Source organism: Macaca thibetana, chromosome 5, assembly GCF_024542745.1.
Source record: "Macaca thibetana thibetana isolate TM-01 chromosome 5, ASM2454274v1, whole genome shotgun sequence".
Classification (NCBI taxonomy): Eukaryota; Metazoa; Chordata; class Mammalia; order Primates; family Cercopithecidae; genus Macaca; species Macaca thibetana.
Genome location: NC_065582.1, coordinates 21,171,423 through 21,193,401, shown reverse-complemented (window position 1 = coordinate 21,193,401; position 21,979 = coordinate 21,171,423). Strand labels below are relative to the sequence as shown.

The 21,979-nt window shown below is 41.4% G+C and overlaps 1 protein-coding gene across 5 annotated transcripts in view; it reads left to right on the top strand.

Moving 5' to 3' along the window:
- PALLD (palladin, cytoskeletal associated protein) overlaps window positions 1-21,979 on the top strand; it is a 432,781-nt gene that overhangs the window by 262,301 nt on the left and 148,501 nt on the right. The gene's annotated exons all lie outside the window — the stretch shown is intronic.

Sequence of the window (21,979 nt, the reverse complement as noted above, 5' to 3'; positions counted from 1 at the left end):
ATAAAATACAAACAGATCTTTCAAGGAATTAGCTGTGAGGACAAACAGAAAACTGATACAGTACCTAGCTGGAGAAGTTTATTTCCTCAGATTTCTTATCTACAAGGTGAAAAATTTTAGATAACTTCTAAATCCCAATGTATTATGTTGCCAAGTCGAAAAAGCATCCTAGGGTGAATGCCTGAAAGGCTAAATTGTCAAAAAGAATCATTACTCAGGTTACTGCTGCCCTAAATATGATGGTGTCATTACTGACTAGGGAGGTTGCTAGTATCATTTATATTGGATGCCCATGTAATGATTTGAGGTAATAATGGAAATGTTAAGAAATAATTTGAATCTTCTATTATGAGAACAACTTCCATTTATTAATTTACTTATAGCCATTTCTGTGATTCAAATGAGCATCATGATTATTTTCTGACAGAAAGAAGTAAATCTCAGGACAGTTCCATGTCCATCTGTAATTAGACCTCATGGCCAAAGGGCCACAACGGTGAGATATGTGACACATCACCTCTGGGCTGCTGTAGCTGTTGGCAGCAGTGATGACTAAGTAAAAATGACAATGGCAGTAGTAACAGATATCCATCATACCACTTTAGAATTTACAAAGCCTTTTCATAAAAATTAACATATTTAGGCCGGGTGTGGTGGCTCACGCCTGTAGTCCCAGCACTTTGGGAGGCCGAGGCAGAAGATTACCTGCGATCAGGAGTTCGAGACCAGCCTGACCAACATGGCAAAACCCATCTCTACTAAAAATACAAAAATTAGCTGGGCATGGTGGCACATGCCTGTGATCCCAGCTACTTGGGAGGCTGAGGCAGGAGAGTCACTTGAACCTGGGAGCTGGAGGTTGCAGCAAGCTGAGGTCACACGACTGCACTCCATCCCAGGCGACAGAGCGAGACTCCATCTCAAAATAATAACAACATATTTAATCCTAGGGACCATTTAAAATGCTCTTTCATTTATATTAAATTAGTTCTCCAATTCTGACAGTTTGAGCATAGTTGGCTCAGCTATCCTGATGGCTCCTTCCTGCTATTTTTTTTTTTTTAATGTTTACAACTCATCTTTTCAAGCTCAAGAGCTGTTGCTTTGAAGAGGATTTGAATAAGCATCTCAAACTGTTGGCTCAGCTATTGATCCAACTCAAATTTCCAAAGCTGCTACCAGAATGCTTTTCCCATACAGATCCAAACTGAATGTGAAATGCTGCCTGTCCTCTTTCTCCTGTCTTCCTTTCACTGACTCCACTTTCTCTACAGCGGCCCTCCCCATCACGCAGTCTTTCTAAAGAACCCACTGCTTTGGTGTGCGTGTTCCACACGTTGCATTCAGAAGGCACATCCAGGCATCTCAGGCGTGTAGGTTCTTCAGCATGAATCATGCAAACTTGGTGAACCATAAACTTCTCTCTGTGGATATGAGTTTGTTGGTATTTTAGTCTGCTTGGAAACAGTCTGAGAAACATTAAACCCAGCTTTTTTGAGGTTAGTCCAAATTATTTTTTTAGACTAGAGAAAAAAAAAATATTATGTCTCCTAAGGAAACTTGTAACCACGAACAGTAAATTTTAAATGTTTTAAAATTTTTTTCCCTCCCACATCCCCCACTTGCACATAGTTGAAATCCCTAGTTTCTCTCACCAAAAAATACTACATGCTAGACTCACACATCAATGGGCTGGGCCTGTGCAAATGGATTTCTTAGATTAAAAGTATAAAAACAAGGCCAGGCACGGTGGCTCATGCCTGTAATCACAGCACTTTGGGAGACCAAGACGGATGGATCACCTGAGGTCAGGAGTTTTGAGACCAGCCTGGCCAACATGGTGAAACCCTGTATCTACTAAAAATACAAAAAAAAATTAGCGAGGCATGGTAGCGGGCCTACATGCCTGTAATCCAGCTACTCAGGAGGCTGAGGCAGGAGAATCGCTTGATCCTGGGAGGCAGAGGTTGCAGTGAGCCGAGATCGTGCCACTGCACTCCAGCCTGGGTGACAAGAGTGAGACTCCATCTCAAAAAAAAAAAAAAAAGTATAGAAACAATATATGCTTCATTATACTGACCCCACCAATCTTATCCTTTCTCCGCTTCTCCAGTTCAATCATCCCCCAAGTATTCGTGTATAGTAGGATTCTAAGATGCACAGTACCATTCACATGCAGAAAAGCACCTTTATTTATAATATATGAACTCAACTTGCTCTACTTGGCAGAACAGTACCTAGACCTCACTCACCTATTCAAGGAAACTGAGTCACTTCTTGTTTCAAACCACACTTCTTCCAGGTTAACTCAATCTCTGTAGCATTTACCATACTCAGCCTCAAAGGACCCCACCCATCCATCCTTTCTTTGTTCGAACCTTTGGGGAGAGAGGAACCTGTGAGAAGAAAACCACAGGGAAATAAGACTTTGAGTTTTGAGAAGAATAAGAGAGCATTATAAAGGGATAAAACCTAAAAACATGGCTCATTAGGAAAGAGTGACGAAAATTCTAATCCTGTGCAGGTCCGGGATCATGAGGGAAGCAAAAAGAATGCCACTGACACTAGGATAGAATATTTCCTGCTGGGCACGGTGGCTCACGCCTGTGATCCCAGCACTTTGGGAGGTGGAGGCAGTGGATTGCTTAAGCCCAGGAGTTCAAGACCAGCCTGGCCAACATGGTGAAACCCCATCTTTACTAAAAATACAAAAATTAGCCAGGTGTGGTAGTGCACGCCTGTAATCCCAGCTACTGAGGAGGCTGAAGCATGAGAATCGCTGGAACCCAGAGGGCAGAGGTTGCAGTGAGCTGAGATGACACCACTGCACTCCAGCCTGAGTGACAGAGACTGTCTAAAAAAAAAGAAAAAGAAAAAAAAGAAAAAAGAGAAAAAGAAAGCTACGTGCTGTCACAACTGCAAGGCATGAGGCCTCTCTCCCTGCCTGGTGTTTCCACGTGGCACTTCCCCCTGTGTTTGACGGGTCAGCCTCTGTCCTCATTGCAAATCTCCTCTGCCTTCCAGCCTCAGTCTGCACAGACTCTGCCCTCCTCATCTTGGCTGCAGGGTTGTCAGGTTCTTTGGCCTTCTCATCTCACAGCCACAGGAGCGTTTGGGAACTTGTGATTCTCCCTCGTTCCTGGCTCTGGCAATGGGTGCGGGCGGTGGGGGGGGGGGGGGGGCTAAACACAGCCAGCCCCTTAGTTACTCTGGCAATGGGTGTGGGGGTCCTAAACGCAGCCAGCCCTTGGTTACCCTACTGCAACTACCTCCTTTTGGCTCTGGGCTTGCTGACCTACTTCCAAATACCAAATTGCAGCATGGGGGTTTTCTGATTTTCATTTTGCCCTCAAATCTATGAGGCTTCTATAATCTCTTTCATCTCTTCTCTTTCTCGTGAGTTACAGGGGAGTAGGGGGTACTGGGTGCCTCAGAAGGAACCCAAGGAGCAATTTCACCATAGTCTCATCCCTCCAAATTTCTCCTAAAAAATATTCCCCCAGTCCAGGAGTTTTACTACTTCCCTCTGTGGAGAGAAACCCGATACCTAACATCCATCTCACCCAGGAGCATGCTGGAAAATTCTTTGGCTTCAATGTCCAAAGATAGATTCTGGATATTGAATGTCCAGCTATGGGAAACCAAGAACAGACTTTTCTGTTTTCTCCTTCGGGTGCCTGGTTCTTGAAATTGAAACCTAGACACTTATGCCTATTGTTTTTCTTACAACTTTCAAAATGTATTTTGATGTCAAAATGGAACAATGGTTGTTTGCTATCCATCGAGTTCTGCCCTTCTCAAGAAGTATGGATGGCTCAACCTCAGCAGATGGAAAGCTACAGGGAAATAGGAATTACCATCTCAAGGAAAAGAAATGCGCCGCATTAGAAATGTCTGATGCATTTTTTGTTTTCAGTCATTCTTGCAACCCAAGGACTGAGTTGTAAGTCAAAGTGTTTATCAGTGTTAAGTTTGAACGAAAGACGAAAAATCTCTGTTGTTCTTTCCTTCTTAGTAGTTCATAAACTACTTACATGAATATCTACTTATATATTAGAACACGGCTGCGGAGGAAGAAATATTTTTAGTGTCTCATACGGAAAAGTTTTAAGACACACATTTCCATGGAGTATATTTTTCCCACAGTGTTTTCCAAAGCCTCTGTCTTTGGCTCAGCATTTCTCCAACTGGAAGTTTCACCAATGAGTCCCCTGTATTCCTGTGGTCCGCCGTAGGGCTACTCCAGAGTCTCTGGCTTATTTGCATGTGAAACTCGGAGATTCTCTCTCTCCAGTTAAAGTCATATCCACAGGATTTACATGAAATATAATATTATATATGGCACCTTTCTTTGTAAGGTAGCCAGAAAGTGGCTTTGAGAATTTTTTTTCTGAGACTAGGGTCTCTCTCTGTCGCCCAGGCTGGAGGGCAGTGGTGCAGTCTCAGCTCCCTACAACCTCCGCCTCCTGGACTCAAGCTATTCTCCTGCCGCAGCCTCCTGAGTAGCTGGGACTACATGCACAAACCGCCATGCCCAGCTCTTTTTGTTGTTGTTTGTTTTTTTGTTTTTTGTTTTGGTAGAGATGGGGTTTCACCATCTTTCCCAGGCTGGTCTCAAACTCCTGGGCTCAAGTGATCCACTGCCTCTGCCTCCCAAAGTGCTAGGATTACTGGCGTGAGCCACCGCACTTGGCAGGAAATATTCTGTCCTAGTGTCAATGGCATTCGTTTTGCATCCCTCGTAATCCTGGACGTGCACAGGATTAGAATTTTAGTCATTCTTTCCTAATGAACCATGTTTAGGTTTTATCACTTTGGAATACTCTCTTATTCTTCTCCAAACTCAGTCTTATTTCCCTATGGTTTTCATTTATAAGGGAAGAAAAGAAAGGACGACAGGTCTGTTTTTAGGGATCTGTTAAAAATTCATTTCGTAATAGTCATAAACATTGTGAAATAACTTGGGACTCATCCATACAAATTCTGATTATTTTAAATTGCTTCATGTGATAATTGCAAACATTTATTGAGCATTTACACATTACTGAACTTAAAACACATAAAAATGCCATTCTCGGCTGGGTGCAGTGGCTCACACGTGTAATCCCAGCACTTTGGGAGCCAATGCGGGCAAATGGCTTGAGTCCAGGAGTTCAAGACCAGCCTGGCCATCATGATGGAACCCCGTCTCTACTAAAAATATAAAAATGAGTCGAGTATGGTGGCATGCTCCTGTCATCCCAGCTACTGGGGAGGCTGAGGTAGGAGGATCGCCTGAGCTTGGGAGGTTGAGGTTGCAGTGAACCAAGATTGTGCCAGTGCACTCCAGCCTGGGCAACTGGAATGAGACCCTATCTCAAAAACAAACAAACAAACAAACAAAGCCATTCTCTGGCAATCATTAAAAAGTCAGGAAACAACAGAGGAGAGGATGTGGAGAAATAGGAATGCTTTTACACTGTTGGTGGGAGTGTAAATTAGTTTGACCATTGTGGAAGACAGTGTGGTGATTCCTCAAGGATCTAGTACCAGAAATACCATTTGTCCCAGTAATCCTATTACTGGGTATCTACTGAAAGGATTATAAATCATTTTACTATAAAGACACATGCACACGTATGTTTACTGCAGCACTGTTCACAATAGCAAAGACTTGGAACCAACCCAAATGCCCATCAATGATAGATTGGATAAACAAAATGTGGCACATATACACCATGGAATACTATGCAGCCATAAGAAAGGATGAATTCATGTCCTTTGCAGGGACATAGATGAAGCTGGAAACCATTATTCTCAGCAAACTAACACAGGAACAGAAAATCAAACATGGCATGTTCTCACTCATAAGTGGGAGTTGAACAATGAGAACACATGGACACGGGGAGGGGAACATCACACACCAGGGCCCATCGGGGTAGGGGGCAAAGGGAGGGATAGCATTAGGAGAAATACCTAATGTAGATGACGTGTTGGTGCAGCAAACCACCATGTCACGTGTATACCTATGTAACAAACCTGCACATTCTGCACATGTATCCCAGAACTTAAAGTATAACTTTAAAAATGCCATTCTTTATAGAATTTGATATATTTTTATCTCAGAGCTTGAAATCAGTTACAATACTGTTTTAATATATGTAATTATTTCAGTGTATTTCCATGAAATGTAGACCCAATCTTCAAATAGCATAGAGTACCTACTATGTGCCAGGTACTCTAATTAGAATCTTCCATTTAATTGTCATTTAATTCTCACCTGCTAAGCAGGTGGCATTGTCTCCTTTCCACCTGTGAGGAAACAGAGGTTCACAGCCATTCCACAGCACATGGAGTAAGAGGTTGAGTAAGATTTGAAGACACATGGCACTTTTAGGCCACACAATGTCCAAGGTATTTAAATGAAGTAGATGACTGGTTTTTTGTAAGCCACACACTGACAGAAAAGACACTAGGAGATGAGCAAAAGGTGTTTCCCTGGGGATGCTGCCCTGGTACCACAGCAGCAGGAGGTGGGACAAGCTGACTTCTACTCTGAGTGAGTTAAGAAGCTCAGGGATGCTCTGGGATAGAGAGAGCATAAAACACCTGTGCATGGAGCCATTGTACCGTGGCCATGGTTTTTGTTTTAGATCAGCATCAGGTACAAAAATCCAGAACTGAAAAGAAATGAATGAAATGAATGCAACTCCCTTTCCATCAGGTCAGGAGTGACCAGGCCTCCCACACACCTTTGTCTGTTTCCTCCCCAAGTGAGCCTCAGAGCCTCCAAAGCCCTCTCCCACATGGTCCTGTATTAAATCATGTTCTTCTAGGTCAAGTAACAAGGGTCCGTTATTCATGCCTCTATTTATTTATTCATATGTTTATTCATTTTATTCACCTATAAATATTTACTGCAGTCATATTAACCAGCATCCTTGTGGATATCAGAGTGCCACGGGTATGAATATGGGAGGAAAAAGAAACCACTTTAAAGAAAGAAATTCCTTTAGAGAGTATACTTACTATATGTCTTCTTATAGATACGGGACTTTGTAAATGGTGAGTGCTCAGTACATATTTATAGATGAATAAAATAAATAAACATATGCATGAATAGAGGAGTGAATAATGGACCCTTGTTACTTGACCTAAGATAACATAATTTAATATAGGACCAATTTCTATCCTTTTCCTATAAGTAATATATTTCTATATTACATATGATATTTTGATATAAAATATATTTAAAATATATTTTATAAAATAAATCACCTCTAGGCTGGAAAACTCACTCTATGTTGGCCCTAGGAACATTTTAAAACATTTTTTTTAGAAACAGGATCTTGCTATGTTGTCTAGGCTGCAGCACAATAGCTATTCACAGGTGTAGTTATAGCACACTATAGCCTCAAATTCCTGGGCTCAAGAGTTTCTCTCACCTCAGCCTCCAGAGTAGCTCCAACTACAGATGTGTGCCAGTGTGCCCAACTTTTAGAGATATTTTTTTTTCTGGCTCAGAAAAATCCCTCTCAGTATGTTTATTCCAAACGCTTTCTAACCGGTCTCTATGTGTTAGGCAAAAAGACTTCCAGCTTCTCAGATTCATCTTTTTGAGATTCATCTCAAAGACTTGCTTAGCAATGACCATACCACCTCTAAGCAAGTTTTCTTTTCTCTCTAACCTGCTCCTTGGGTTCCCACACCTCTCTTGGAGCCAAGTGTCAATAAACAACACCTTCGTCATCTCTTTCCATTGCTTCCTCCTGGTCACAGCATGCTGAGTTAGCTTCACTTAAAGTCTCTCTTTTGCATCGGATAACTTTTTCTTGTTTGCATCAAGGGTTTATACACTGCCCAATATGCCATTTCCAATATAAACTGGAAAGAACATCATTTCTTTGTAGTCAGTAGCCTCCCCTCTAGGTCTTCTGTTACAATGTGTTGGTTATCAGGCTTAGTCAGAAAAATTTAGTCTGAATCTAATCTCTAGTCCTTAGCTTTAACCTGGGCGAGTTATTGCCATCATCTGAAAAAATGAAGATAAAAAGAATGATGAACAAATGAGATCATGTATGTAAAACGTACAGCATAATATTTGAAAATAGAGAAGGTTTGGTAAATGGAAGTGATGATGCTGAGGGAGGGGGAAGGAAAAACAGAGTAGGAGAAGAAGAGGAGACAATTGCTAAATAATGAGTAGCCATCTTGAGAGACACAGAGAATGGCCCAGAGGACTTGAGAGATTAGGAACGGCTGCATTTTGTAGGGAAAGGGAACACAAGGGTAGGAATCTTCTGGAAATTCCATCCAAAGAGGACTCAAGGTAATGCAAGTCAGAATGGGTACTTGGGAGCATGAGATGACCTCAGAGCCAAGGTGATATTACATCCCACTATCACCCACTTTGCAATGTGGTCTTAATTTAGCCACATGTTCATGGACAAGAAGTTCAGAGCCAGCTCACACTGCAGAACTGGGTTCCGGTTTTATAAGCTAAATTACTGTTTGCCACAGATTGTAATCTCTTTCCCAAAGAACAGACATACCAGGAGCCAGAAAGTAACTTTTAATTAATGAATTTGTCATCTGCAGCTCAGTGGTAATGAGGGAAATCCTGTGCCGTACATTCTTTTAAGTGTAGATTCAGGATCTGGATATGAACTAGTGAGGTCAGCAATTCAGCCCTTTACCTCTGATTGTGGGCCAAATAAATGGCTGAATTACTCATGGGGGTGTGGATTTTAAGTGTGGTGGGTAGGGGTTGGGAGGAAGAGAAGAGGGTGTGTCTTTCTTGGCATAGGCCAAAATGAATGAAAATGCTTTGAGTGTTATTATAATCTATTCTGTGACCATGTCCAGGTGGCTTTCTGCCATGGCTCTGGGCACACCCGTATGGGCTTAGTCCCTTTCTGTAGGGATTTCACAGTTTCTGGTTGGCAGAGTGAGGACCAAAGCAGGAAGATTTTCTTCCCCACCCAACACACCCCTGACTCCTGCCAAATGTGAGGTGTGGGAGTGATAATATCAATGCAATAATACCAATAGTAACCACAATAAGTTCTTAAGAAACTGGAAAAGTGTACTAAGAAGTTTTTTCCACCTTTTTTGTACACCAACCATTGCTCCTAAGTTCCTAGGCTTCTCGGCAGCTCTGCCTATGGAGTAGCCATTCTTTTACTCCTTTAGTTTCGTAATAAACTTGCTTTCACTTAAAAAATAAGTTCCTAGACTTCTTTTTAGTGAATACTAGAGTTCTACCTGAAAGAACCCAAATTTTCAGGTCACTTCCCAAAACTCAAATGGTAGTGTCATGGACTTGAAAGCAGTCTTAGGGACTGTCCATTCCAACATTCTGCCCATCACAGACATTCCCTGGGATCTCCCAAGGCAGGCGGTCATCCAGCCTGCGAATGGACACATGCAGAGATGGAGAGCCCGCTTCCTGAGAAGGCCAAGCCATGATGGGCATCTGTAGTGGCTGCAAGACAGCATAATGAGGGAGAAATAATGTAGGATTGCGAGGCATGGGAATTGGTTCAGTGCTTGTTCTTCCACTGACCAGCTGAACGACCTTGGGGAGAAGTCACTGTGCCTTAGAATGAGTCACTTATCAACTATGAAGCTGTTGGATATGATCTCAGTCATTCTAGCAACAACATGGTCACTTAAAGTTGTTTTTCTACGTCTAGCCAAAACTGGCCTCTCTCTAACTGCCAGCTATTGGTGTTAGTTCTAATTTTAAGAACTGTAGAGGATGGGTCTTATCTCATTAGTATGGCAGCTCATCAAGTATTTGAAGATGGCTGCAATGACCCTGTAAGCTATCTCTTCTTTAGTATAAACATCTCAAGATATTGTAAATCTTGCTTTTATGACTTGGCTTTCAGAATTCTTCCTCCTCCTAACAGTCCTCTTCCAGACAGACTCAACTCTTTAAATTATGGTCCCTAGAACTGGATGCAACATTTCACAACCGGCCAAATAAGAGCCCAGGAAGTACCGGGACTGTAACAACCCAACCCTCCACCACTACCTCTGCCCTTCATCTAGACCCTGTGCTGCTTTTCCCTTAAGTTTGCCTTTGCATTAGTTATTTCAGCCTCCATCATCATCTCGTGCCACAGACTGTGCTTGTGGTTGGGTACAGCCACCAGGCCCTTACACATGACCTGCTCTCCAGCCAGTTCTCCCTGTTCTGAACACACACATTGAATGATTTCTCCCTGTTCACTGTACAATTAATATATATGCATAGTATTGTACAAAGCTGAACAATAGCTGCCCAAATTGCAGTATCCACAGATAACATTGTTAACTTAGGCTAATACCAATACATTATTTTTAATAAAAATGTCAGCATTCATGGTTTTCCTTACATACTGAGGTTTATTTACTCCCTGTGTCTGATTTTTTTTTTTTTTTTTTTTTTTTTTTTTTTTTTTTGAGATAGAGTTTCGCTCTTGTTGCCCAGGCTGGCGTGCAGTGGCATGATCTCGGCTCACCACAACCTCCACCTCCTGAGTTCAAGAGATTCTCCTGCCTCAGCCTCCTAGGTAGCTGGGATTACAGGGCTGTACCGCCACACCTGGCTAATTTTGTATTTTTAGTAGAGACGGGGTTTCTCTATGTTGGTTAGGCTAGTCTCAAATTCCCGACCTCAGGTGATCCTCCCACCTTGGCCTCCCAAAGTGCTGGGATTACAGGCATGAGCCACTGCACCCGGCCTCTGGTCTTATATCATTCCTCTTACCCTCATTGGAAGACCTCAGTCCAAGCCTGGCTTTTACCCCTACACCAGCCCATCTTTCCAGGCTTGTCTCCACCATTGCCCACCTGTTACCCATACACACCATGGCTCAGACTTCCATACTCCCTGTAAGCTCCTAGAATCTTCCCTCATCTCCCCCATTTGACCTTTTGGAAAACCTCCTGTTCATCCTTCAAGACGAAGTTCAAATGTTACCTTCTCCATGAAGTTTACCCGACTTCCTCTCCTATCCCCATTCCATTGGAATCCCCGATTCTCTTATCTGTATTTCAGTTGATGTTTGATACTGCTCTTTTATAACACATGAGATTGTAATTAATTGGATATGTCCTACCCTGGGAGCCACAATATCAGTGAGCAAACTTTAGTTTGTCCAAACTGTAGCATATAAAAGCCGTGTCAAAAAAGGAAAAGCTACAACATCTGGTCTGCCTGTCAGTGCTCTTCTTTGAATGTTCACATTAATTACCCTGAACCTGGAACACTTTAAGACATGGATGCTCAGACAGTGGAATAAAGGTCAAGATGAAGGATAGAGGGAAGAAACAAAGATATGTTCTATTTAATAGGTTCAGGGCAATTAGTTTCAGAAAAGTTTCTTACATTTATATACTATGTGCATGACTATATGCATATGATCTATTTATTAAAATTGTTTTCATTCAGCATGTGTCACATAGACTCAGTTTATTTTTGGAGAGCATAGACTAATATAAAAATAGATAAATCTGGCCATGGCAGCGAATTTGAATGGTATGTTTTTTCTTTTGGTTTTTTGAGTCGGAGTCTTACTCTGTCACCAGGCTGGAGTGCAGTGCTGCCATCTCAGCTCACTGCAACCTCCACCTCCTGGGTTCAAGCAATTCCCATGCCACAGCCTCCCAAGTAGCTGGAACTACAGGCACGCGCCACCACACCCAGCTAATTTTTCGTATTTTAGTAGAGATGGGGTTTCACCATGTTAGCCAGGATGGTCTCAATCTCCTGACCTCGTGATCCACCCGCATCAACCTTCCAAAGTGCTGGGATTACAGGCATGAGCCACTGCCCGGCCTGTGTGTGTTTCATTTGAGTGTGTATCGGTGACTTTTCCAGTGAAGAACATCCATTGTATCCCAGTCAAATATGAAAAATGAGCTGTCCTCCTGGCTTCTATAAATCAGATTTCCACTCACACAATCCTGGAAGAGTGTATCTGTGCACATGCCTGCCCTGAAACTAACTGTTAGAACTATCCTTATGGTGACATGGAAAAATTTGCCTCATCTGTATAAGGTCTCGTCTTTGGACAGAGGAGAAAGAATTGGGAATTTCAGGCTTGAATCTTTCAAAGTGCAAAGCTTGAAAGGTTGAGATTGAGCACAAAGTCTGGGAACTCTGTGTCTCTGCCTCGGTCTGCGAGAGACGGGGCTGGGCTGGTCTCAAAGCTGCTGCCTAGAACTCAACTGTGGGCTGGCGTTACCCTTTTGAACTCCCCCTGCCTGCTACAATTCTTCTCTGCTCTATCATGGGTCCCAGGACAGTTTCTGCTCCAGACTGTCTGAGGAGCTTAGGGAACTCTGAAAGGAAACCTTTTAAGTCTGCTTTTCTTGAGAATGCTAAACCTGCAAAACTTGGCCAGGCATCATATTGGGTCTCCCTCTGTGGTGACTCAGAAATGTCAAGGAGAGCAGGAAAATCTAGAGGAACACTCATAATGTTGAAAGGGCCAGAGGGCAGGAGGAATGAAATTTGTATTTCCATTGAGTGGGTGATATTTTTCATTTCAAAGCCCGATGTAAAATCTTGCTGGTTTTTAGTTATCTACAGATTGAGAATATAAACCCTGCTATTAAAATATTTCATCTCTCCCAAATGAGGCCATGCACAAATTTCCTTCTATGTACAGAGCCTTCAGCAACATCCATACCAAGCACAGGCAGACGTCCAAACCTACTCTTTTTACTTGAAGGGAAACGGTGCTATCTCTGCAGGAGACAGAGGCTCGGAGAAAGGAAGAGAGGGGTCTTGGAAGGTCAAGGCTGAGTTGAGGGAGAGGGCAAAATTAATAGGTCAGGAAAGGCAAACCGATTCTAATGATTTCTTTCTATCACTAGCAACATCTACTCTGGAAATGGTTGTCTAAGGTTATGCCCTTTCTGGTAATATTCAGACTCGGGTTACTCAAGCTTAGTTAAAAGAATTTGCTAGCATTTAAATGTTGGATTGCTGGCGAGAATGGAAAAGCCCGTCTCCCTTCAGGCAAGGTCCTGCCCTGTGCTTTTTTGTGTACCCCTCTGCCCGGAGAATAACCAGGCTATTTGAAGTTCACACAATCAATAACCACGGAGCCGCACCCGTGGGTAGCTCTCCAGTGCTGCCTGCTCGTTTAACAGGTCCTTACGGAGATGGGTCTGATACATAAGTGCCGGCGATCTTCAGGACAAACCCAATACAAGGAGAGAACCTAAGCTTGGTTTTTAACCTTCCCAGGAGAAGGAAGTATCTCTGGTTTTCATAGAGCACTGAAATCTTTTTTGTACTTCTGTCTTTTTCCATTGAAGGTGGGATTGTTCTACCCTCTCCAAAGTCAGCCCTGAACCAGGGGGTTTTCCATGACTTTCTGTGACCATCAGCATTCAACTGATGCCTGTTTCCTGTACACTTCAGAGAGAACCAGAGCTTCACGAGTCAATTAACACATTCCTAAGAATCAAAACTTAGTTTCTGGGCTGGGCGCCATGGCTCACACCTGTAATCCCAGCACTTTGGGAGGCCAAGACAGGCGGATCACTTGAGGCCAGGAGTTCGAGACCAGCCTGGCCAACATGGCAAAACCCCATCTCTACTAAAAATACAAAAATTTAGCTGGGCGTAGGCATGGGCACTTGTAGTCCCAACTAGTTGGGAGGCTGAGGCAGGTGAATCACTTGAAGCCGTGAGGCAAAGGTTGCAGTGGCCAAGATCACACTACTGCATTCCAGCCTGGGCAACAGAGCAAGACTCCATCTCAACAACAACAGCAACAAAGAAAACAAAAAAAGAAAACCCCTTAGTTTCTGAAACCCGTAATGCAAATACATATTCCTCCAAAGGTCTCAATGTTCTTATCTCAAAATACACATTTTATTGCTTTTGAAATACATGATTCTCATATCCCTTTGGCATGAATTTGTACGAATCCTTAGATTTAAGTATGTAAAATATAATAAAAACAAAAGTGCGTGAATACCCCCTACTGCAGAGTTATGCAAGCCTAATATTCAAAGCATGACATATTAAATATTATACTTTAAAGACAGAATTAGAACATGAACACATGTATAATGTCTTTGCCTCAACTTCAAAAATGCACAGTTGTAGAGAGCCTGGAAGAGACATTCAGGAACGGGCCCCAACAAGCCTTGCTGTGGTGTGGTCCTGCTTATCCGATTGTTGCTCAATAATGTGCCTTCCCGGAGGCATAGAAGGCACGCACCCATACATTCACACCCACAAAAATGTCACCTCATTCCCCAAAGATTGCCAGGCTGGGCATTGACCTTCACTTAAGCAGAGCATCAGTGTGGTGTGGGCCAGCTGCTGGAAGTGGAATTGTTTCTAAATCTGGGTACCCACACTGTAGAAGGCTTGTCTACACTGGTCTCAGCCATCATCCCCCCAGACACACCCAGTTCTTTACCACCTGATTCCCTCAGGGCCGCTCTCCTTCCCGCTGCCAGCACCCCTTGTTTGTAGCTTTGGGGATCCTGGATGTTTGAAAGATTCGTTTGTCCACAATTCAGGTGTAAGTCCCCCTTCCCTGGATGCTAGGGAGGGCGGCAGCAGCATGTCGTGGTCACTCAATTTGCTAATCAAGAGAGAACCCCTGAAGGAGTATTTAGGAAACATGGGGGGTACTATATATTTTTGTAAATAGAAACTTGTTTCCTGTTAATAATTAAACCATTTTTCTGATAGCAGAAACATCAGCACAGGCATACTTTATCCATTTATGGTTGGTTAACACACAGAACCTCTTCTACTGAGTAGGGTTAATAATTCTTAGTATGTGCCTAGCATTCAGCACTCGCAACAGCCTTGTGAAATAGGACTATTTTTATTCCCATTTTACAGATAAGGAAACAGAGACCAGAGGTGCAATAACTTTCTTAAAACGACTAGAATGAGCAAGTGACAGCTAGGACTCGAACACAGGCTGTTGGCCTTCAGAATCTAGGCTCCTAACACCAGACACCAAAGCCAAGTCAGTGCCAAAGTTATTCCATACAAATGATACTTGTTTTCTCGCCTTTTCAATGTTCATATTATCTCTGCTCTTATTTTCATCTTAATTGTACACCTCCCCTTACATGTATTTGCAAGTATCTCACTTTGCAAAATGGAACTGATACTTACTAAACCTCCTCAAAAAAAGCACGAACAGCCCCAGAGTGATGATGCCCAAAACTTAAATGACCACAGCAACCAGTGCCATGCCAATGAGTTTTGGAGCTGAGTTTTGGTCTTGTCCATAGAACCTTTTAAGTTGAGAGCTTATAAATAGAGGGTTTCTATATTCTGTGAATGATAGAGGTACATAGTTCCAATTGTATTCTGTATTACGTGTTTGTGCCCTCATTGCATAAATGTGCCTGATGCCCTAGTGGAGGCCAGCTTCTTGAAAGCAAGAACCACGCATCCCATTCGTCTCTCTATTTCCAGGGCTCAGCACTAGTGGGTGCTCAATAAATATACTGAATGAATGAATAAAAGTATTACTGCAAAGATCAGTAAGTCTCATGCCAAAAAAGAAAGGAAGAAAAAAGGAGGGAAGAAAGGAGGAGTGAGCGAGGAACAAAAAGAGAAAGAGGGAAGGAGGGTGAGCCTCTTCAGAAAGACGGCCGCTCATGCATGCTCTCTTGGGCATGGAGTAGGTCACTGGCTGGATGTTTAATGGGTTTACATTATTCCTTAACAGTCATTGGTTCCAAATGAGGCATCTCTGATGGCTCCGTGCTGGCTTGTCTTGCCGCCTATGACATTCTCCCAACAGTTTAGAGTAGGAGAGGATTTTAGAATATAATAGTAACAAGTAAAATTAGCATTGTTTGGACTCCAGGTACCAGTTTGAAATTACATTGTTTAGAATATAACAATAACAGTGAAATTAAATCGTGGTCTTAAAGTGAATAACGGTAAAGCCATGTGTGATCTGAAAACCCCAGCCTGCCCTTATCTATCAAAATCCTGGTGTCTGAAGAAGTCCAAAATGAAAACACACTCTGAACAGATTTCTAGCAGAAGCTTCCACCAGGTTTTCATCACGGCAAGCCCTAGAAATAGTCTGGACTACAAGCCGGTCTTTTTAAAACCATGCTCCTGTATTTAATCACTAAGATATAAAGTTTATAAGTTTAGAAATTCAGGGATAAAAGTAACCCACTGAGTGTCAGGCCTGATTTCTAAGTGCTGTTCAGGTGTGATCTCACAACGCTCTCAGCATTTCCCATACTGTCACCACTTCACAGATGAGAAAAGTGAGGCAGACAACAGGCAAGTGACTGGTCTAAGTGGTAGAATAAAAATATTACCCCAGCCCCAGAGCCTCTGCACTCAGCCATCACCGTGTACTGCCCCGTGGTGAATTTCATCTGGGGTATGACAAGACCTGCTGATTTTTTGTCCCTTGCCTTTTCTTATTAATGTCTGTTCCTTTGCAACAATGGCATCTGCTGAGCCCCACCCTGCCTCCCCACCCACCTCGCCGCCTGTTCTCTCTCTCAAATCTGAAAGGTCACGGGTACACACCCAACTTCAGATAGCATTTAGTTAGCTTCCCCTCCAACACTGAGGAAATGTTCATTAAATGCTCCAGCCATTTAACAAGTCTATTTAACTTCATTTTCAATTTAACCATGTATTATTTCAGTTTCCTTTTCCTCCGTATTGTATAGCCCTGGGAATAAGAGTTGGAAATGTGCCTATCATAAGCTGAGTCACATTTTAAGTGTCCCCTCCTCTCCAGCCACTGTTTTCTTTCTTTTCTTTTTTTTTTTTTTTTTGCAGTAAAAAAATATATATATTCTGTGTAAAATAAAACAGATTCAGAAAACTGCATAAAACAATTCATTATATAATTTGTATATATAATGAATGAAAGAAATAGAACTTTCTACTTGTACTTGCCCCAGAAGCCATGTGACCCATCCCAGTCACAGTCCCTGCCACCTTCAAAGTCAGCATTATATTAACTTATAATACTTACATCCTTGTGGATTTTTTTCATTGCAGATAATTTTTAACATTTTTGAGGTATAATTGCTATATATAAGAAAGAGCACATATTTAATGTATGCAATGTAATAAGTTTTGACATATGTATAATGCCCTTGGAAGCATTACTACAATCAAGATAGCAAATACTGGCTGGGTGCAGTGGCTCATGCCTGTAATCCCAGCACTTTGGGAGGCCGAGGTGGGCGGATCACTGGAGGTCAGGAGTTGGAGACCAGCCCGGCCAACATGGTGAAACCCTGTCGCTACCCAAAATACAAAAATTAGCCAAGTGTGGTGGTGCACACCTGTACTCTCAGTTACTTGGGGCACTAAGGCATGAGAATCACTTGAACCCAGGAGGTGGAGGTTGCAGAGAGCCAAGATCATGCCACTGCACTGCAGCCTGGGCAACAGAGCAAGACTCCATCTCAAAATTAAAAAAAAAAAAAAAAAAAGATGGCAAATACGTCCATCATCCTCAAAAACTTCTTCCTACCCCATTATAATCCCTTCCTCCTGCCACCTGCTCCCTCCTGGTAATCACTGATCTGCTTTCTGTCACTATATATTTGTCTTCATTTTCTAAGTTTTTATATAAATGGAATCTTTCCATATATACTCTTTTTGTTTGATTTCTTCCACTCAGCAGAATTACTTTAAAATTCATCCTTGTCATGTTACATGTATAATAGCTCATTCCTTTTTATTGCTAAAAAGTATTTTGTGTACATAGATATGATCTCTATGCTTATATATATCACAATTTATCCATTCAGTTGTTGACACTTATATCATTTTCAATTTTTTACTATTATAAAGCTGTTTGTGACTATTACAAGTGGATGGGCTTTTTTTCAAAATGATTATATCATTTTACCTTCCCACCATCATTGTATGAGAGTTCTAGTTTGTACACATCCTAGCCTGCACATGGTATCATCAGTTTTTCTTAATTTTAGCCACTTTAACAGGTGTATAGTAGAATTTCATCTTGGTTTTAATTCGCACTTCCCTAATGACAGATGACTTGAGCATCTTTTCATGTGTTTATTTGCCATCTGCATATCTACCTTGGTGAAGTGTGCTTAAATCTATTGCCCATTATTTAATTGGATTGCTTGTTTTCTTATTATTGAGTTTCTTGTTATAGTATTTATATATTCTAGATACAAATTATTTATCAGACACGTGCTTTGCAAATATTTTCTCCTAGTCTGTGGATTTTTTTTTAATTTCCCTCAGTGATGGAGCAGTTTTTAATTTTAATGGAGTCAAATTTATCAACTTCTATGTATCATGCTTTGATATCTTATCAAAGAAATTCTTGCCTAATCCAAGCTCACAAAGATTTTCTACTATGTTTTCTTCCAGGCACACATATTCTAGTTTATGTTATGTGTTTAGACTTGTGATCTATTTTCAGTTAATTTTTATATGGTATGAGGTATGAATTGAAGCTCTTTTTTTATTTGTTTGCATATGCATTTGATTGTTCCAGCACCATTTTCTGAAAAGACTGTCTTCTTCCTCCACAAGATTGCCTTTGTAACTTTGTCAAAATTGGTTGTCCGTATATGTGCGAGTCTATTTCTGGACTCTATTCTGTTCAATTAGTCTGTTTGTCTTTATGCCAGCACTATACTGTTTTGAGTACTGTAGCTTTACCGTACATCCTAAAATCAGATAATGTTAGCCTCTCACCTTTCTTCTATCTAAATAGAAAGTTGCTTTGGCTACTCTTGGTCCTTTGCATTTCTGTATAGATTTTTGAATCAGCCTGTCAATTTTTACCAAAAAGCTTGCTAGGATTTGAATCAAGGTTATGTTGAATCTATAGATCAATTTGAGGAAAGCTGACATCTCAAAAACATTGCATCTCCTGTCTCATGAACAAAGTATGTCTCTCCATTTACTAGGTCTTCTTGAATTTCTCTCAGCTATGAGTTTTCAGTGTAACAGGTCTTGCACATCTTTTGTTAGATTTATTCCTATTTTATGTTCTTATGCTCTTGTGAGTTCTTAAATTTCATTTCTGATTATTTATTCCTAGTATGTAGAAATACAATTGATTTCTCTATTATTGATTCTATAATCTGCAACCTTGCCAAACTTATTCTAGTAGCATTTTTATAGATTCCATTCAATTTCTACATAATAGTATTGTTTCAAATAAAGATAGCTTTACTTCCTCCTTTCCAAACTAGATGCCTGCTATTTATTTTTCTTGCCATATTGCAATGGCCAGAGCATTCAGTAAAATGTTGAATCAAGTGGTGAGAGCAGATCCTTGCCTTGTTCCTTATATTAGGGAGAGAGCATGCAGCGTTTTACTTTTAAGTATGATGTTAGCTATGGTTCTTCATAGATGCCTCTGATTAGATTAAGGCAGTTTCCTTCTATTCCTAGTTCACTTAGAATTTTTTATAAGGATGTTGGATTTTGTTAAATGTTTTTCTGCCTCTATTGAAATGATCATACAGTTTTCTAAAATTGTATCTGCTGATTTTCAAATGTTAAACCACCTCTACAGTCTTGAGATAAGCCCCATTTCATCATGATGTAATTTCCTTTATTGTATTTGCTTTACTAAAATCATTGTTAGTTTTTTTATGTTTTAAATATTCCCAGTATACTTGATAATTTGGGATCCCAATCTGGCTTGTTAGATTGTCTCTCTGCACTAAACTCTAGCTACGGTAGCTACAGTTTACTTAATTAACGACCAAGTAACATCGTTTTCTTCCATTTTAAATTTTGTATGACTTTGGCTGAGGGTCATTGAAAATCAAGGATGGGAATACACACACACACACAGGCACACACATACACACACACACACACAGACACACTCTCTCTCTCTCTCTCTCTCTCTCTCTCTCCCCACAATCTTACATGGTGAGGTCCTGACTGAAGTTTATTAGGAAAACAGTAGGAGAGACAGTCCACAAGACTTTTCAACCTTCCCGAGTAGAGTAGAGCTAACATGAGACTAAGCCTACTCAGTGAGTCTCAGTGAAAACTGGGAAAGAGGGATACGGAGGAGAAGCAGTAAGCACTGCTGCAGTGTGGCTTGGAAGAATGCTGTAAATACTCCTTTATCCCATCATTGCTCCATTGTCCAGTCTTGACACAGCACTTCCTGCTGCCTTAGACTGAAATAGAATCACTGCCCCAAGATAAATGCGATGGGGGAGACAGGGTTTAGGAAGTGATTATCAGACACCTGCATGATAAGAGAAACTGGAAAGCAAAAACAAGGAGACAAGAAGGAAACAAGCCCAGTGTGTTCCCATGGGTTTTACACATAGACTCAGAATATCAGTAGCAGCAGGGACTGTGGCACCCCAGGCCACAATACCCAACTAACAGATAAGAACACCAAGGCTAGACTAGAGAGACTGTTCACCTGAGAGCATACTGTTTTGTTTTGTTTTGTTTTTCCCTCTTCTTGATATATCCAGAAAATACTTCCTCCTCCCAGCCCAGTTTAGCAATAACTTACTTCCTTGGAGAACAATGCCTCAACCCACAGTCAGGCCTTAGGTTGGTACAGACAGTGGCACTTTACATGCGTGGGACTCTCACCACCCGCTTCATTCAACTCTGCCTGAGGAGCACTCACTTCTTGGGTCCTATCACCGGTCCTGCACTATAATCCAAGGAGCCAGCTGCCTCTGCCAACAGTGTAAGTAATCTCAGGCTATTTTATAATCAGTCCTGAAGAACCCAGAGGGGGGCACCAGGCTCACCTCAACCTCAGATTATTTTTTGGATCCACTTTTCCCCGTCTTGGATGAACTTTGTGAACTTTGTGTTTGTGGGAGAGCACAGTGAAGGACGAACAAGGAAAAGGAAAAAAGGGGTAGGAGAACCAAAGGCAGGACAGCTTTTCCTTCCTCTTTTCTTTCCTGAATTTTTTTTTCTAGAGAAGTCTTCAAATATTCCAGCCTCAACTTTTTAAAAAGAAAAGGCAGAATGTTTTTAGCAGGAACTTTTTGTTTCTAGCTTACTGGGAGACAGTGGGAGGATGGACACTTTTGAGCAGATATGCATCACCCAATCATCTCCAGAACATCTGAATCGCTAAGGAATTGGTCCAAATTGTTAATAATACTTCTGGTTTAAGACAGATAGATGAAACACCTTGTATAATCACTATATTCAATGTGTTTGACTCATGTATGGGACTTAGAATAGAGATTTTAATAAAGTAGAGGCTTAAGCTTGCGTCTGCTTGTGTGTCGTACTATGGCGTATAACTATGATTTCCTTGCTGAATCCCTTTAGGGCAGAGATGGCTTTGGTCGTGATCAGATCTCTGGTGTCTAGCACATAGTAGATACTTAGTAAATATTTACATAACAAGCCTTTACACGGCACTGATTATGTACCAAGCACCGTGCTAAATACCTCAAAAATATAAGCTCATTTATTCCTCACTCACTGTTAGGAAACTGTCATTACTATCTCTGTTTTACAAAGAAAACTAAATCCAGAGAGACTGAGCACCTTGTCCAAGGTCACACAACTAGTAAAGGGAGGAGCCAGCATTTGAACCCAAGCAGACTTGCTCTTTTTGTTTGTTTGTTTAATTTTTTGTACAGGCAGGGTCTCACTGTGTCACCCAGGCTGGTCTCAAACTCCTGGCCTCAAGTAGTCCTCTTGCCATAGCCTCCCAATGCTGTAGGATTATAGGCATGAGCCACTGTACTCAGCCAAAGAGGTCCTGCTCTAAACACTTGCTAAGAATACATTGACATTGAATTTTTCAGTCATTAATGTTATGATGCTTATGAAATTGTGATATGATTCTGCCTGAAAAATGGGGATTATATGATGATTTCATTGATCTAAGACAGTTAACTAGACATCAGAATATATCTTCACTTCCTAAGTTATCCACTGGTTATTGATTCTATATTGGTTGATCCATAAGTAGGCTTACATTTATTAGTGTACTCCTTACCCAACATTACTAATTACATTTTT